The 15,655-nt window shown below is 49.6% G+C and overlaps 1 protein-coding gene across 6 annotated transcripts in view; it reads left to right on the top strand.

Annotated features, from left to right (window-relative positions):
• Positions 1-1,732: 1,732 nt before the first annotated feature.
• RC3H1 (ring finger and CCCH-type domains 1) overlaps positions 1,733-15,655 on the top strand; it is a 64,174-nt gene continuing 50,251 nt past the window's right edge. For 3 of the 6 annotated variants that reach the window (XM_040984285.1, XM_040984284.1, XM_040984283.1), the window contains exon 1: positions 1,833-1,969. The gene's annotated coding sequence lies outside the window, so the exon portion shown is untranslated. Of the gene's footprint in view, positions 1,970-15,655 lie in introns of all 6 variants that reach the window. The other 3 variants (XM_040984289.1, XM_040984288.1, XM_040984286.1) reach the window with 2 other exon arrangements.

Genomic DNA, 15,655 nt, shown 5'->3' with positions numbered 1-15,655 from the left:
GGAGGAGGAGGAGCCGGCCAGGAGGGACAGATAAATCTCTTCTTCTTGAGGGAGACAGGCCTGGTTGGTTGAGCAGCAAAGAGGCTGTCAAGCCTTGGGTAAGCACCTCCCGGTGAAAGCTGGAGGTTTCCTCTTGGTAGGGCGCCGTGGCTCCCTGCTTCTCTGCAGGGTGCATGTTTCCAGGTGTTAAAGACTTGCAAGGATGTCTGAACCCTTACAAACACACCAGGCTTTCTCCTAAGCACACACGCCTATGGCAAAGTTTAACTTGCAACATTAGGCATTGTGAGACATTCACAACAGTAAGCGATTATAACACATTGTGGTAAAGTCTAACTTGTTAACGCTCTCTGGAATTTGCCATTTAATATCCCCACCCCCCCACCCCCTTTGGCTGGGTTACTGGGCTCACTGAAAGCGAAATCCCAAAACAGGCCTATTTCAAGATTGAACAAAAGGCTATAGATTGAGCTCATTTCAAAAGCAGGAGACGCCAAGCGATAGAAAGATCTTCCAGGAGAAACTGACATCAGCTGCGGGGGCTTGGGGGGCGTTATCAACCCCCAAGGGGCTGCCCATTTCTCTTGTACACGTACTATGAAAGCACTGTGAGATTCACTGGACCAAGTTCAAGGCAGGAGCTGTTCTCAACCTTGTAGGTTTTTGGCAGTTGGTGTACGCCCAGGACCAAGACCTGAAGTACAGGCAGAATTAAACTGGCTCTCTGCTTTGTTTGGGGTGACTTTACACCGCACGACATTTAAGGAATTTCGCTTGTGACTCTTCTCAAAAGCAGGAGTAATACCACACACTGCACGGCCTTGAAGGGGTCCCCTAGTCCCCGGAGCCACACCATCGTCCTGTGCTAGAAATGACAAGTCACACAGAGTCACAGGGGCAGCTTCTAGATCCAGGAGCTCCTCAGGACTGCTCGCCCACCACCCCCCAAACCCCCACGGTTCCGATTCTTCACTCGGGCCTTGAGGAGACCTTCGGGGCAGTGAGTACTCAGCCACGTTTGGGGGGCGCTGGGAGAGGGGCGTCTTCCCCGCCGCCGCGGAGCTCAACTCTTTCGGGGCGACAGGGACAAGGCTGATGAGCTCGAGCAGCTGGATTCAAAGAAAAGAAGAAAAACTAGGTCGGGGCGGCGGAGTAGAGGGGGACACAGAAAAAAGAGCGAGGCAGCCTGAAGGGCAGAGTCAAGTGCGAGCCTGGGAGGCAGCGGCCCTCGCTCCCCGCGTCCCCCGACGCCCCGCGTCCCCCGGCGCCCCGCGCCCTCGCTCCCCGCGCCCCGCGCCCTCGCTCCCCGCGTCCCCCGGCGCCCCGCGCCCTCGCTGCCCTCGTCCCCGCGCCCGCGCCCGCCCCGCGTCCCCGGCGCCCCTCGCTGCGCCCGCTCGTGCCCCCCGGCGCCCCGCGCCCTCGCTGCCCTCGTCCCCCGGCGCCCCGCGCCCTCGCTGCCCTCGTCCCCCGGCGCCCCGCGCCCTCGCTGCCCTCGTCCCCCGGCGCCCCGCGCCCTCGCTCCCCGCGTCCGCGCTCGGGGCCGCCCGCCCGGGCGTTGGTGGCCCGCGGTGACTCAGAGCTTTCCGGGCCGCCCCGCCCCGCGGGAGGAGGGGCGTCGGCCTCCTCATCCCCGCCCCAGGCTCCGGGGCGGGCCGGCGTCTGAGGAAGAGGAAGGGGGACGAGGACGACGAGCGACGGGCCGGCCGAGGACGCTGAGGAGGAGGAGGAGGAGGAGGAGGAAGAGGAGGCCGAGCAACAAGATGGCCCCTGCTGCAGGAGCGGCCTCGGCAGCAGCAGGTGGGAGGCCGGAGGCGGCGCTGGCGCTGGCGGCGGCGGCCGCGGCCCGCAGGCCCGGGACGGAGTCCGAGGCGACGGTGGCGGCGCTGGCGGCCGTGGCGGTGGCTGCCGCGGCGGTGGCGACGGCCGCGGGGACTCGGAGCTGAGAGGAGCTGCTGCTCGGACCAGCGCGGTGAGCGGGCGGCGCGGGGGAACAATAGGCCGCCCCGGCCTCGGCGGCGACCGGCGTCCCTTAGGCCTCGGGCCTCGGCGTGCGGCCTGGCCGGGGAAGGCGGGCCGGGGCCGGGGAAGGCGGGCCGGGGAAGGCAGGCCGGGGCCGCGGCCGGGGAGGCGCCTCTCGCTCCTGCCGGGGCGCGCAGGAAATGCTGTGGGGACCCCAGGTCTGCGCGGGTGGGAACAGGCTGCCGGCGGCTCCCTTCCCGCGGGCTGCGGCGTCCCTCTTCCCTCCCCCTGGAACTCTAGCTAGGGGAAAGGTGTGCAGGTGGCTGCCGGTCGCGGATGGAGGTCGGCTGGGTTCCTCTCTCGGTCTCCCTAACACAATAGTTGGCTCGGAACCGGAGCCCGGAAGGGAGTGAACCGACTCAGGGGTTCTTTCGGAGCGGTGATACTCTAACTCTTGACGTCCCGGAATAATCTATGAAACTGGAAACAAAGCCACTGGCTGGCCGCGCGGAGACGGATTGTACTGTTTGAATAGAACTTTGCCCAGCCGCGCCGTTTTGCATGGTTAATGTGCAGCCTTAAACACCCGCAGCATCAGCTAGCGCAAAATGGACCCGTCGAGGCGCTCGCCGAGGCCCGAGCGCTGCGGGGTCCCTCCCGGCGCAGGACAGCGCTTTGCCTTCCCGGTAATTTGTCCTCAGATCGCTCAGCGACCAGTCTTCTCTTGAAGCTTGGTTTCTGAGACACATTCTAAAACCTTAACACTTAGGGAAAAGCTGGGAGCAACCGTAGCTGTGTGGTGGGTGTTTGGACTTGCAGACAGCGCTCCAGACCGAGCGCCTGGCACTTCAGGGAGCTGATGTAGGTGCGCGCCCTCAATTTTTCAGGGCACCTACTGCGTTCAGTTTCGGGATAGCCTTGTATGGAAAAAATTATATTCCAATTGCTTGGATACATCCTCGCTGGCTTTCCTGTGTGGGCTTTCAATTGCGTGGTCCGTCCAAGCCTTTATTTTGAGTTTTTAAAAGGAAGATTGTGCAGAGAAGATGCCAATTAAACATCACTTTTAGGGGAAATTTCGAATTAGAATTGGTCCATGTCTGTGGGAACTAAACGCATTTTTAGATTGTATGAAGAGTAGCGAGCACCATTAGTACCCAGTTTTCCCACGGAAATTGGTAGTAAGAGACTAGCAGTGGGATAAACATGGTCTCTTAGGAGGTTGTGTGAGTGCTTGTTGATAATGATATTCATTTTATGCCTTCTATAAAGATGGAGATATTTTGAATTTTTGAACACTGCAGAAAGAATAACTTTATGTGACTCCTGCAGATGTGACATCTTTGCAAAGAACTTTTTTTCAGGTGCTCAAATCTGTGTTGTTTTTATTTTAAATGCTGTGTTTTGTTAGGTCAGTACAGAACACAAATCAAGCCTGTGTTGTAATGATATTTAAATTTATGTGTGGTCCTCAGGCTGTTAGAACAGTTGTTGTCAGGAATCTGTGTGAATTTGTAGTGCTTAATATACTTTGCTACAATGTTTTTGAAAGTCTGACCTTCCTAATACTTATTATCATTCTGTTGGAAACAAAGATTCTTCAGTGGTAATCTTTTATATTGAAATTCGATATTGACCCAGCTGGGTTCTTTTTGGCTGAGTTTGGGTTTCCATTTCTGTTAAATAGTGAAAAATCCCCTAGGGAATTGCTTTTGTATCAAAACTGTTAAGACATGATTGCTCCATTATATCCCCAATATGCCTGTTTACCTGGTTGTTTCAGTTCAGGTTTTCTCCAACAATATTTAAAACAGTTCCATCTAAGAAGTTTGGGGACCATAACTTAAGAGTCAGAAATGTATTTTAGTGACAATTTTGAAAATTAAAATGCATGCTTAATTTTAAGAGGTAGAAAAGGCAATTTTGTGTGTAAAAGATCACAATTTTCAGATCACTTGCGTGAATAAAAAGTCTTTAATCTCAGTAACTTTACTTAGGAATTTGAGGCCATGACAAGCTAGGTAATCCAAAGAAATTCACATTTATTCAAGCCCAGGTTTGTCACACAGATTAGATGCTGTAGTTCTGAGAGTGTATGTGTCACAGTTAAACTTGGAATTCTGGCAGCATCTTTGCTGATGAATCTGTTGTTGCCTGTGAATATGTTTTGCTATATTGTGTTTTCTTTAAGCCCTAATAATTTTTCTATTATTTGTACCCTAGCAGGTATGTTTTTATGGGACCAAGAAAATATTTTTGTGAATCAAAAAGAAAACAGTTTGTTTTTAGTGAGTCTGAATGCCACAAAATACAAACACCCACAGCAATTACTTTAGATTCGCAATATTGCTATAATTGTCTTATGACTGTTTGTATAAGCAATTAATAAGTTACATCCTTGATATGATTTGTGAAAATTGTAAAACAATTTTAATATTCGGTGAAGCCAAAGTTGAGTTAGCTAATATTTGAAATTTTAAGTTGTAGTTTTTCTGCTTAATCCATAGACATTTAGAATTTGTCAGTTCATCTCTAGGTCTTAACGGTTGGAATGGACTTTGCCAGGGTTCCAGTCAATCAGCTCTTGCGCTTCTCTTGAAAATGGTGGGCATCGAGCAGACAGATGATCCCTGTGTGGCGACGTCCAGGTCAGGCTGTCCCTTGGCAGTGTACCCCGGCCTGGCACAGCTTGGGCCCGTCTGTGCTCAGGGGTCTGGGCGCTCTTGGGGTTGCATTCAGAAGGACTCAGTGATTTCAAAGTCAGATTGTTTCTTTGGATCTTCTTTTTATTTGTTTATTTTTCTCTTGGGGAGGCCAAGAGACAGGGAGAGAGTGCCCCGAGAGGCCACGATGCTGGGGGCCAGCCTGGGGGTCAAGAGAGGAGCACTGGGCTTAGGTCTGGCACGGCTGGGCGGCAGGGGCGCAGTGGGCTGGAGCCAGCAGCACCGCCTCCCAGGCTTGGCTCCAGGAGGAAGTCGCAGGAGGGCATAACAGCCACACGCTCAGGTGTCAGGCCTGGCATCTAGCTGGAGTCAATGCCTGCCCCCAGATGCTCTTTAAGCTCTCTCCGTTTTAATGCTGGAGTCTAGGTTGGATTTGAATTAATCTTGAAAGTTGTGATACAAGTTTAATTCTGTCAGACATTTCTACAAAGAACATTTTCTTACCTCATGATTTCTTTCCTATTTCTGTATTTGTGTTTTGAAGTATGAATCTTACCATTCTGAAGTAGTGTCGCTCTGCGTCTACAACGGTCGTGGTGTTTTTTACTTGCATCCACTATTGTTGAGACTTGTGCCTTTCTATTTGCGTGGTGTTCTTTTTGTATATTGCATTAGTCACTTCCTACTTCAGCATGCTCTGTCTGGTTTCCATTGTGAGCTGCTGAAATCGTGTCAGTCCTAGAGGAAGAAGTGTTTCCCGTTCTTTCTGCTCTGGTGCTGTGCTGTCACGCCCCCCAGGAAAGAGAAGCCCTGCCCTCAGTGGGGTACACCCCCCTGCCTGCTCCCCCAGCCACTGGCAGCCACTGGCTCTTTTCTGTCTGCGGATTTAAGCGATGCTGTTTTGAGCCAAGATTAAGGAAGAGTGCTATTATAATTGAAATTGCAGGGGGAAAAAATTAAAAACTGGGCTCTCCTCGCAAGGAGTCAGACACGCTTCAGTCCTGGAACTTCTCAACGCTGTAGGCGTCCTGTCAGGGACGGGGGCGCAGCTGAAAGGCACAGAGCTTCGGAGTTTGAAGGTTAGTCAGTCCCAAGAGTTGAACCAAGACCCTCAGGGAAGACTTGTTTTACTTCATGGGATTGTGAGAATTAACTAAATTTTAATGTTCTGTATAATTTTGAGGAGTTAACACTTTAAAGTCTCACCTATAACTTTTGTCTTCTGTTTTTTCTTAATGTGTAGAAGAAACTTGGGATAGTAACAGGATTTATTTAAAGTTACGTTGAAAAATTGTTTTTTTTTTTAAAGATTTATTTATTTATTTATTGGAAAGGCAGTCTTACAGAGAGAAGGAGAAACAAGGGAAAGATCTGTGTCCACTGGTTTGCTCCCCAAGTGGTCGCAACAGTCAGAGCTGAGCTGATTCGAAGCCAGGAGTCCGGAGCCTCTTCCAGGTCTCCCAAGCGAGCGCCAGTCCCAAAGGTTTTTCTTTTGCTTTCATTCTTCTCTGTCCACCCCCACCCCCCCAACTTCAGCAGCCTTTGATCTTTTCACTGTCTCAGGCTCTGCCTTTTCTGGAACAGCAAGTGGTTGGGATCCTACACCATCCAGCTGCGTTGTATTGGTTGTCTTGCTCAGCGACATGCATGTAAGACTCTTCCAGGGTTTGTCATGGTATGATAGTTGATTTCTGCTTCAAAAATATCCTCCATTATCGAAATGCTGAACTCAGAATCCTAACCAAGAAAAGAGAGAAGACAGAACAGGTCAACCAACCACCTCAGCTATGATGGACTATGTCAATCAGTGGATTCATCAAGGACCTCATAGTGCTTGGAGTGGCAAGATTGGCAGTGATTCATAACTGTTGAAATATCAAAACCACTTGAGCAAGACCCTCAGAGCATGGCCTACATCCGGGACCTGGGGAGGATGGGAAATTGGGTGAGCCTTCTCTCTTAATACCCCTTTTAAACATGAAGGAAACAATATGGAAAAATATTAGTCTTACCCACTTTCCTGTAGCCCTTGAACCTTTTTACCCTAATTAACTATGTAAAGATTGTCAAAATAAATAAAAAAAAGATCCTCCATTGTATGTATACATTTAAATTTTAACTAAATGCAATTTTTTTAAAAGGCAGAATGATAGAGATATATTTATCTGCTGTTTCATTCCCTAAATGACTTCAGATGTGGAGCCCAGTGAGGTGAGATCTGGAACCTGGGATGGCCTCTGGGTCTTCCACACGGGCAGCAAGGCCCCAGTGCTTGGGCCATCGTCCACTGCGCGTTAGCTGGGAGCGGGAGCAGAAGCAGAGCAGTTGAGACTTGAACAGGCCCTCTGATACAGGCTGCAGCTTGTCCTGCCACGTCACAGTACTGTCCCCTAAATACAACCGACCATTTCATCCTGCTGCACTCTGAAAGGGCGGAAAGCGACCTGAGGCTGTGGGTTACTACGTTGGAAAGAACTCTGTAAGCGGTTTCTCTAAGGTTCAGTTCTCCATTTATGTTAATTTCCCAGAGAACTTATTTATGTCAGCATGTCTTTAAACCTATATTTTCAGTGCTTTATTTTTCCTATTGCCTCGTGCTGTCAGGCATCCTAAACTGCATAATTTAAAAGTCTTTACGTTGAACCCGGTGCAGTAGCCTAGCAGCTAAAGGCCTCATCTCCATGCACCAGGATCCCATATGGGCACCGGTTTTAATCCCGGCAGCCCCACTTCTGTCCAGCTCCCTGCTTTACACCTGGGAAAGCAGTCAAGGAGGCCCAGAGCCTTGGGACCCTGCACCTGCGTGGGAAACCTGGAAAAAGCTCCTGGCTTCAGATTGGCTCACCTCCAGCTGTTGCGGCTACTTGGGGAGTGAATCAGCAGACAGGAGATCCTCTCTCTCCTCCTCTTGATATATCTGACTTTCCAACAAAAAGTATATAATTTTTTTTTTTTTTAGTCTTTACTTGTACAGAGGCCCACCTTTCTCAGCCGTAATAGTGTGGTTCCTGCTGTGATGTCAGTTCTGCCTCCAGCCCTGTCTTCTGTGCAGATTAATGGGTGTTGCAGCCTAGATAGAGCGACTCCTGGTAACCCCCACCTGCCCCCTGCCCTGGTTCCTGTGCTTGCCAGTATGTGCAGCAGACTGGTCCAGTTGGCCCCACATCCCATCCAGCTCTCACACATGTCAATGAGCATTAAAGCCTAGTTCAACCCAACCAGTCCCATTATCCAGTTGACACTGGTGCCAGTGGATGCAATTCTCTGTCTAGCCATGCCTGCCCCGTCCTGGTTCTCATGCTCTCCAGTGGGAGTGGCAACCCAAGAGGGAGGTGCCCAGTTTCCCTGATGAGCCTATTCCCACTCCTAGATCTTGTGCTGTACTGGTGGTTCTGTAGTTTATTTATTTATTAAAGATTTATTTATTTTTATTGTAAGGCGGATATACAGAAAGGAAGAGAGACACAGAGGAAGATCTTCCATCCGATAATTCACTCCCCAAGTGACTGCAACAGCTGGAGCTGAGCCAATCTGAAGCCAGGAGCCTCTTTCAGGTCTCCCATGCGGTGCAGGGTCCCAAGGTTTTGGGCTGTCCTCGACTGCTTTCCAAGGCCACAGGCAGGGAGTTGGATGGGAAGTGGGGCTACCAGGATTAGAACCAGCACCCATATGGGATCCCGGCAAGCAAGGCGAGGACCTTAACCACTACGCTATTGCACCAGACCCTGGTTCTGTAGTTTAGCTTGACAGTTTCCCCCATGCCTCCTCCCCCCCAGCTAGCATCTGCCAGCTGATGCTGCAGCAAAGCTCAACCAGCTGTATGCACTCTGGCTTGTACATATACCAGTGGGTACAGTGCAGGCCAGTAGGTATGAACCCAGTCTGTGCTCTCACGCTTACCAGTGAGAGTAGTGGCCCAGTAGGGGAGCTCCCCAAAACCCCCCTACCAAGTTTGCCACTTCTCCACTGGGTCTCCTGAGTGCTGGTGGGAGTTGCGGCCCAGTCTTGTAAAGCCTGCCTCACCTCGGCATTTGCCAGTGGGTATTATAGCCTGGCCTACCCCCAATTCCTGCTCATGCTGGTGGGGTTACAGCCTAACCCAGCCCAGCCAAGCCAGCCCCCCAATCCTGGCACTAATGTAAACAGGCCCTTGTTATAGCCTGACCCAGCATGACCCGCACTCCATTCTGGTTCTCAAATTTGCCAGCAGGTGATATGAAGTGGCCTAGCCTGGTCCACCCCTGACCTGCACCAAATGTATGCCCATGGGTTCCATTACCTAGCCTGGGCTGGGCTGCTCCCTGTCTTTGTGCTCACCTGCAGGGATTGTGTGTGTCTCGACAGAGGAGCCCCAGGTCCTGGCTTACCACTCTCCACCTCCTGTGATATAGTGCTGAGGCTGCACTGTTGTCTGTACAACCTTGCTCCCACTTCCAGTTCAAGCAGGTCCCAGGATTAGGGAGACTCCCGGTGTCCTATGTAGTTAGATTGTTGCTAGTGCTGATCTTGCCTGACCCTGTTGGCTGTTAGGTCTGAGGGCCACAGGGACCTATTTTGATCTATACAGTGTCAAAGTTGGTGCTATTTTCCCTGCGGAACCAGTGCAAAGCACTGAGCTCAGTGAGTTCACTCCCAGCTCAGCACATGCACAGCTCACTGTTGTCCCTGTGGTCTTAAAGTTTTTCTATATTGTACAAAATGGTGGCTGATGTGCCACTACTAGAGTTCTTGATCTGCTGTCCTTTAAGTCTGAGGGCTACCAGGACCTGTCCTTGGTGGAACCTGTAGGATGCCACGTTGTTGCATTTCACTTAGGCAGAAATGAGTTCACTCCCAGCCCATGTGCGCTGCTGTCCATAGCCCTTGCCTCCTTAAACAAAATGGCGCCTGATTCAGTTGTAGGAGGCAGACTGGGTTGTGAAATCCACTCTGTTCGCACACCACTCATCTGGGACCTACTGTTCTGTCTGCTCCTGGTTAGATCAAACAGACCAGCAGGATGGGCAGTGCTTTGTCTGGGTTCACCTCCTGAGCTCCCAGTGAAAGTCCCTTCCTACCGTGTTGCTGGTGGAGTTCCTGCTGCTGGTACAGTTCAGATCGCCCCTCACTGAATGCCACCAGGGTATTATTGGTCACTGCCACACCACACTGTTGTATCTGCTGCTTTCTTGTGTCTGTCAGTCTCCAGGTGGCCCTCTATTGTCATTCTGTCCTGTCCTGTTTCCTGGAATGTGCCCTCTCTGCTTCACCCTGCGTATTGTTTCTCTGTTTAAATGTGTCCTTACCCTCTTGTGCCATCTTGATTCTCAGGAGATTTATCTTACTTAGTTGATTTCTTCTATGATAATATGTGGAAAAAGTTTTCTCCATGTGTGAACCATTTTAGCTAATAGAAAATAATTTTCAGTACTAATACTAACTGAATTTATTGACGTCAGAACTTTAATTGGGTATCACATGAACTTGTTTCTTTCCACCAAGCTCATGCAGAGGGTGAAAGTGGAGGACCTGACCTCTCTCCTTTTGAGAGGCAGAGTAAGAGATAGACAAGGATGGCTCCCAGCCTCTGATTTCCTCCCCAGGTGCCTACAGTGCCGAGTGCTGGGCTCGGCTGGGCCAAGCCTCGCGCTCCTGGCCCGGGACTGATGTTCCGTGCGTGTGCTGCTTCTGCTCAGTAATGAACTGTAAGGCACAGTCTCCCTGGGACACGGAAATAGCAGCCAGAGACAGGAGCAAGAAGTAATAGTGGAATGTCGCACCCGCACTGCTTTGTTTCCTCCCTTAAAGAGTGGGCTCTTGGGCTGGTGCCATGGTACGGCAGGCTGAGCCTCCAGCTGGGGTGCCAGTACCCGGCTCATGTCCTAGTTCATGATCACTTCGTTGAAATTGAAGATGTTCCCCATTCTGTCAACAGCTAGTTGGTGTGTTGCTTAGTCATGATGACACAGAAAGCGCGAGGCTTGAGGAGGGGAGATGGCATTGGACAGGCCAGGGTTGACCCTAGTTGGTTGGGGAAGATGAATGTCCAGGGTAGGTGAGCCTGACACTGACAAGATGTGTCTGAACTCAGTGTACAGTTTTGAAAAGTCAGCAGGATCTTGGTAGTGAAAGCATCAAAACAGTTGAAGTCACTCAGGTGAATGTAGAGAAGAGAACTGAAGAATTCTGCAAAACAATTAACATTCCAAGGATAGAGAGAAAGAAAAGAGTGCTTAGCATGGACCGGCAAGGAGTGGCCTGCTGTGTAATGCAGTACCTTAACAATATGCTGTTGCTGCTCCCTGCCTGTGGCCTGGGAAAGCAGTCGAGGACGGCCCAAAGCTTTGGGACCCTGCACCCGCGTGGGAGACCCGGAAGAGGCTCCTGGCTTCAGATTGGCTCAGTTCCAGCCGTTGCGGCCGCCTGGGGAGTGAATTATCAGACGGAAGATCTTCCTCTGTGTCTCTCCTCTCTGTATATCAGCCTTTCCAATAAAAACAATATGCTGTTGCTGAAGTGAGAAAATATGAAATTTACACAAGTAACTTATTGAATAACATTAAATGATATAGAGAAACGTTAAAATTGAGATTTGATCATTGAATTTTGTAAGATTCCTTTGTGGATTTTGTTTGATTTTTATTTGAAAAGCGGAGTTACAGAAAGGAATTGGCAGAGAGAGATTCACTTTCTAACTAGGTATAATGGCTGGAGCGGGCTCGTGTGAAGGCAGCAGTAAGGGATTCTCTTCTCTTTTCCCCCGTGTGGTTGCAGCTACCCGAACACTTGGGCCATCTCCCGCTGCCTTCCAGGCTGTTGCCAGGGAACCGGATTGGAGGTGGTGCCTATGTGGGACACTGATGCTGCAGGTGGTCGCTTTGCCCACTACACCACAGCTCCATCCCTGGCCTCCTTTTCTTTAAAAAAAAAAAAAAAGGAGAGGAAATCTTTTGCTATTCTGAACAAAGACTTAAGCATTCTCCTGGGGAAGCGGAGAGAGTCGAAGAAAATGAATGCTTCCCCTTCGGTGTCTAGAGGTGTTCGGTTAGGGATTGGTTCCAGGGATTTCCTCCATGTCTGCTCCAGTCTCTCTTATAAAGTAGCGTTTGTGTATAAGCAGTCTGTGACATTTCAGTAAAAATGTGTAGTTGCCTGTTGCAACGTCACTGTGATGTTGGCCACAAGAGAAGTCCCGTAGTCAGTGTAGACAGAGATACCAATATAACCTGGCATACTGTTCTACAGTTAGCTGTTTAAAAGCTTTATTTTTTATTGGGAAGTTAAAAAAAAAAAAAAGAAGAAGAAAAAACAAAGATACTCCGTCCACTGGTTTGTTCCCCAAGTGACTTCAGTGGCCGGAGCTGAGCTGATCCAAAGCCAGACGCTTCTTCCAAGTCTTCCACATGGATGCAGGGTTCCAAGGCCCTGGGCCGTCCTCAACTGCTTTCCCAGGCCACAAGCAGGGAGCTGGATGGGAGGTAGAGCTGCCAGGAAACAAACTGGTTCCCAGATGGGATCCCGGTGCTTGCAAGGTGAGGATTTAGCCATTGAGCCATCATACTGTGCCCTACGATTAACTTTTCTATACCCTGTAGAATATGCTCTAAAATATTTATGAAATTATATAGCAGATACATAAACTGGTAATATAATTTACTATTGTCAGGATTGTATATTGTGCATAATTATATGTGTTGTATGTTGATACAGCTGGCCACAGGATAGATTGGTTCACATCAACATCACGAGGAACAGGTAGTCATGCGTTGTGTTGTGTTGCAGGCATTGCAGTAACACTGATGAGTGACATGGAAGCCCACGTACTTACTCCTGTCACTCGCTTGAGAGGTAAGGATGCATTCCTGGCTCCTGGTTTCAGCTTAGCCCTATCCTGGCTGTTTGCTGCCATTTAGGGAGTGGAACCAGTGGAGTGAGTGAACAGTACATAAATAAATCCTTTTAAAAAATTGTGTTTTGGTGCCTGGTGTGGTAGCCTAACAGCTAAAGTCCTCACCTAGTGCATGCCAGGATCCCATCTGGGCACTGGTTCTCATCCCAGCAGCCCCACTTCCCACCCAGCTCCCTGCTTGTGGCTTGGGAAAGCAGTCGAGGACGGCCCAGAGCCTTGGGACCCTGCACTCACGTGGGAGACCGGCAGGAAGTGCCTGGCTTGAGATCGGCTCAGCTCCTGCTGATGTGACCGCTTGGGGAGTGAATGGGTGGATGGGAGATCTTTTCTCCTTCACTTTGTAAATGTGCTTTCCAGTAAAGATTAATGAATCCTTAAAAAATAATAATAAGGGGGCACAGGGCTGTAGCGTGTAGCTGAAGTCCTCACCTGGCATGTGCCTGGGTCCAGTATGGGCTCCTGGCTTTAGATGGCTCAGCTCTGGATCTTTTTTTTTTTTTAAAGATTTATTTATTTTTAGTACAAAGTCAGAAATACAGAGAGGAGGGGAGACAGAGAGGAAGATCTTCCGTCCAATGATTCACTCTCCAAGTGACCACAACGGCCAGTGCTGCGCCGATCCGAAGCCGGAAACCAGGAACCTCTTCCAGGTCTCCCATGCAGGTGCAGGGTCCCAAGGCTTTGGGCCATCCTCGACTGCTTTCTCAGGCCACAAGCAGGGAGCTGGATGGGAAGCGGGGCAGCCATGATTAGAACCGGCGACCATAGGGATCCCAGTGTGTTCAAGGCGAGGACTTTAGCTGCTAGGCCACAGCGCTGGGCCCTTTGCAAGGTTTTTTTTTTTTTCTTTTTAAAGAACTGCAGCTGTCCTCAATTTAGCCTGTTATTTCCCTTGTAGATTAATTAATGATCTGCTTGCATCTTCTTATTTAGCTGCATTTTTCAATATAGCAAAATTTTTCTTTGATGTAGCCCTACATATTTGTTGCTATGGAAATGTTCCAGAGCTACTGCAGCTTCAGTTAAGGTCAAGGATAATAAGTTTAACAACAGCTCTCCTGGCTGGAGTGGGAGGAATCCAGGATTGCCCTTACATGAAGGTTCTGTTTGCAGTGTAACTTGTGCCTTCCTAAGAGCTAGGTTTTAATCGTGTTGAACCACTTATTAGCTTTGGGCTGATAATATTGCCAGAACTGAACAGTTAACATCTGTAAAGTGGGCGTAGTCATGCCTCCAAGGAGTAGATACTTAATGAATTTTAATTTCCATTTTTGCCTCTCTCAAGTCAAGGACCTCTAAAATCAACTTGTAAGGAGGGTGGCAATGCATTTGTATAAATTCAAGTGCGATCTTCAAAGTGTTGTAACGTAGGCATTTAGTGCAGTCATTGATTTGGTTGTAGAACAGATATGAGCAGTGTCATTTTTTTTTAAAGACTTATTTTATTTTTATTGGAAAGGCAGATACACAGAGAGGACAGACACAGAGGAAGATCTTCCGTCCTATGATTCATTCCCCAAGTGACCGCAATGGCTGGAACTGAGCCAATCTGAAGCCAGGAGCCTCTTCCAGGTCTCCCACGCGGGTGCAGGGTCCCAAGGCTTTGGGCCGTCCTCGACTGCTTTCCCAGGCCACAGGCAGGGAGGTGGATGGGAAGCGGGGCTGCTGGGATTAGAACCGGCGCCCATATGGGATCCGGGGCATGCAAGGTGAGGACCTTAACCACTGCACCATCACGCCGGGCCCAATGTGTAATCTTTAAAAGATCATTTATGTATTTGAAAGGCAGAGTGGCAGAGAGACAGATGGTGGGAAAATTCATTACTGATTCACTCACCACATTGGTGCATCCTCTGGGTTTGGCCCACACAAAAGGCAACAGTTCCATCCTGGTCTCCCACCTGGGTGGGAGGAACATGAGCCGTCTCTGCTGATTTCCCAGGCACATTGGCAGGGATCTGGATAGGAAGCAGAACAACTCTTTTTTTTTTTAAGATTTAATTATTCTTATTGGAAAGACAGATATACAGAGAAGGAGATACAGAGTGAAAGCTCTCCCATCTGCTGGTTCACTCCCCAAGTGGCCGCAACACCAGAGCTGTGCTGATCAGGAGCCTCTTCCTGGCCTCCCATGCTGGTGCAGCTTCTCAAGGCTTTGGGCCGTCCTCGACTGCTTTCCCAGGCCACAAGCAGGGAGCTGGATGGGAAGTGGAGCTGTCGAGATTAGAACCGGTGCCCCTATCAGATCCCGGCATGTACAAGGTGAGGACTTTAGCCGCTAGGCCAGTGCTGTGCCCTCCATTATTTAAGTATACATTTACAGTATTGTTGATTACAGTATAGTAGTTTGTTTTTCTAGCAAACTTACAGACCTGTGCAGCCACCACTGCAAGCTAATTTTACAACATTCCCACTGCTTCTAACTCTCCCTCATGTTAATGACATGTAGTGCTCATCCAAAATGAGGCACAGGTCACGTGGTTTGGAAGTACCACGGCCTGGCACGGTAGGTCAGTGGCTAAAGTATTTGCCTTGCATGTTCCGGGATCCTGTATGGGAAGGTACTGGAAGATGGCACAAAGCTTTGGGACCCTGCATCAATGTCGGAGGCCTGGAAGAGGCCCCAGCTCCTGGCTTCGGATTGGCACAGCTCCAGCCATTGCGGCCACTTGGCAAGTGACGGAAGATCTTCCTGTCTCTCCTCTCTGTATGTCTGACTTTCCAATAAAAACAAGTAAATAATTTTTAAGAATTTTTTTTTTTAAACTTTAAGGTCAGAGTTAGAAAAATGGAGAGACGGAGAGAGGTTTCATGCATTGATGCACTCACAAATGGCCACAATGGCCAGAGCTGAGCTGGTTTGAAGTTGGGAGCCCGGAGCTTCTTCCAGGTTTCCTGTGTAGGAGCAGGGGACCAAGACCTTGGGTTGTCCTCCACTCCTCTCCCAGGCCATCAGCAGGGAGTTGCTTTGGAAATAGAGCAGCTGGGACTAGAATGGATGCCCAAATCTCTTTTGTTTTTTTTTAAAGATTTTATTATTTTTTTTTTATTGAAAAGGCAGATATACAGAGAGGAGAGATACAGAGGAAGATCTTCCGTCCGATGATTCACTCCCCAAGTGAGCGCAACGGCCGATGCTATGCCG

The sequence above is a fragment of the Ochotona curzoniae genome, unplaced genomic scaffold (genome assembly GCF_017591425.1).
Source record: "Ochotona curzoniae isolate NIBS_2020 unplaced genomic scaffold, NIBS_Ocur_1.0 contig_4105, whole genome shotgun sequence".
Taxonomy (NCBI): domain Eukaryota; kingdom Metazoa; phylum Chordata; class Mammalia; order Lagomorpha; family Ochotonidae; genus Ochotona; species Ochotona curzoniae.
Note: the sequence above shows the minus strand (reverse complement) of the source record. Positions and strands in the feature narration are given on the sequence as shown.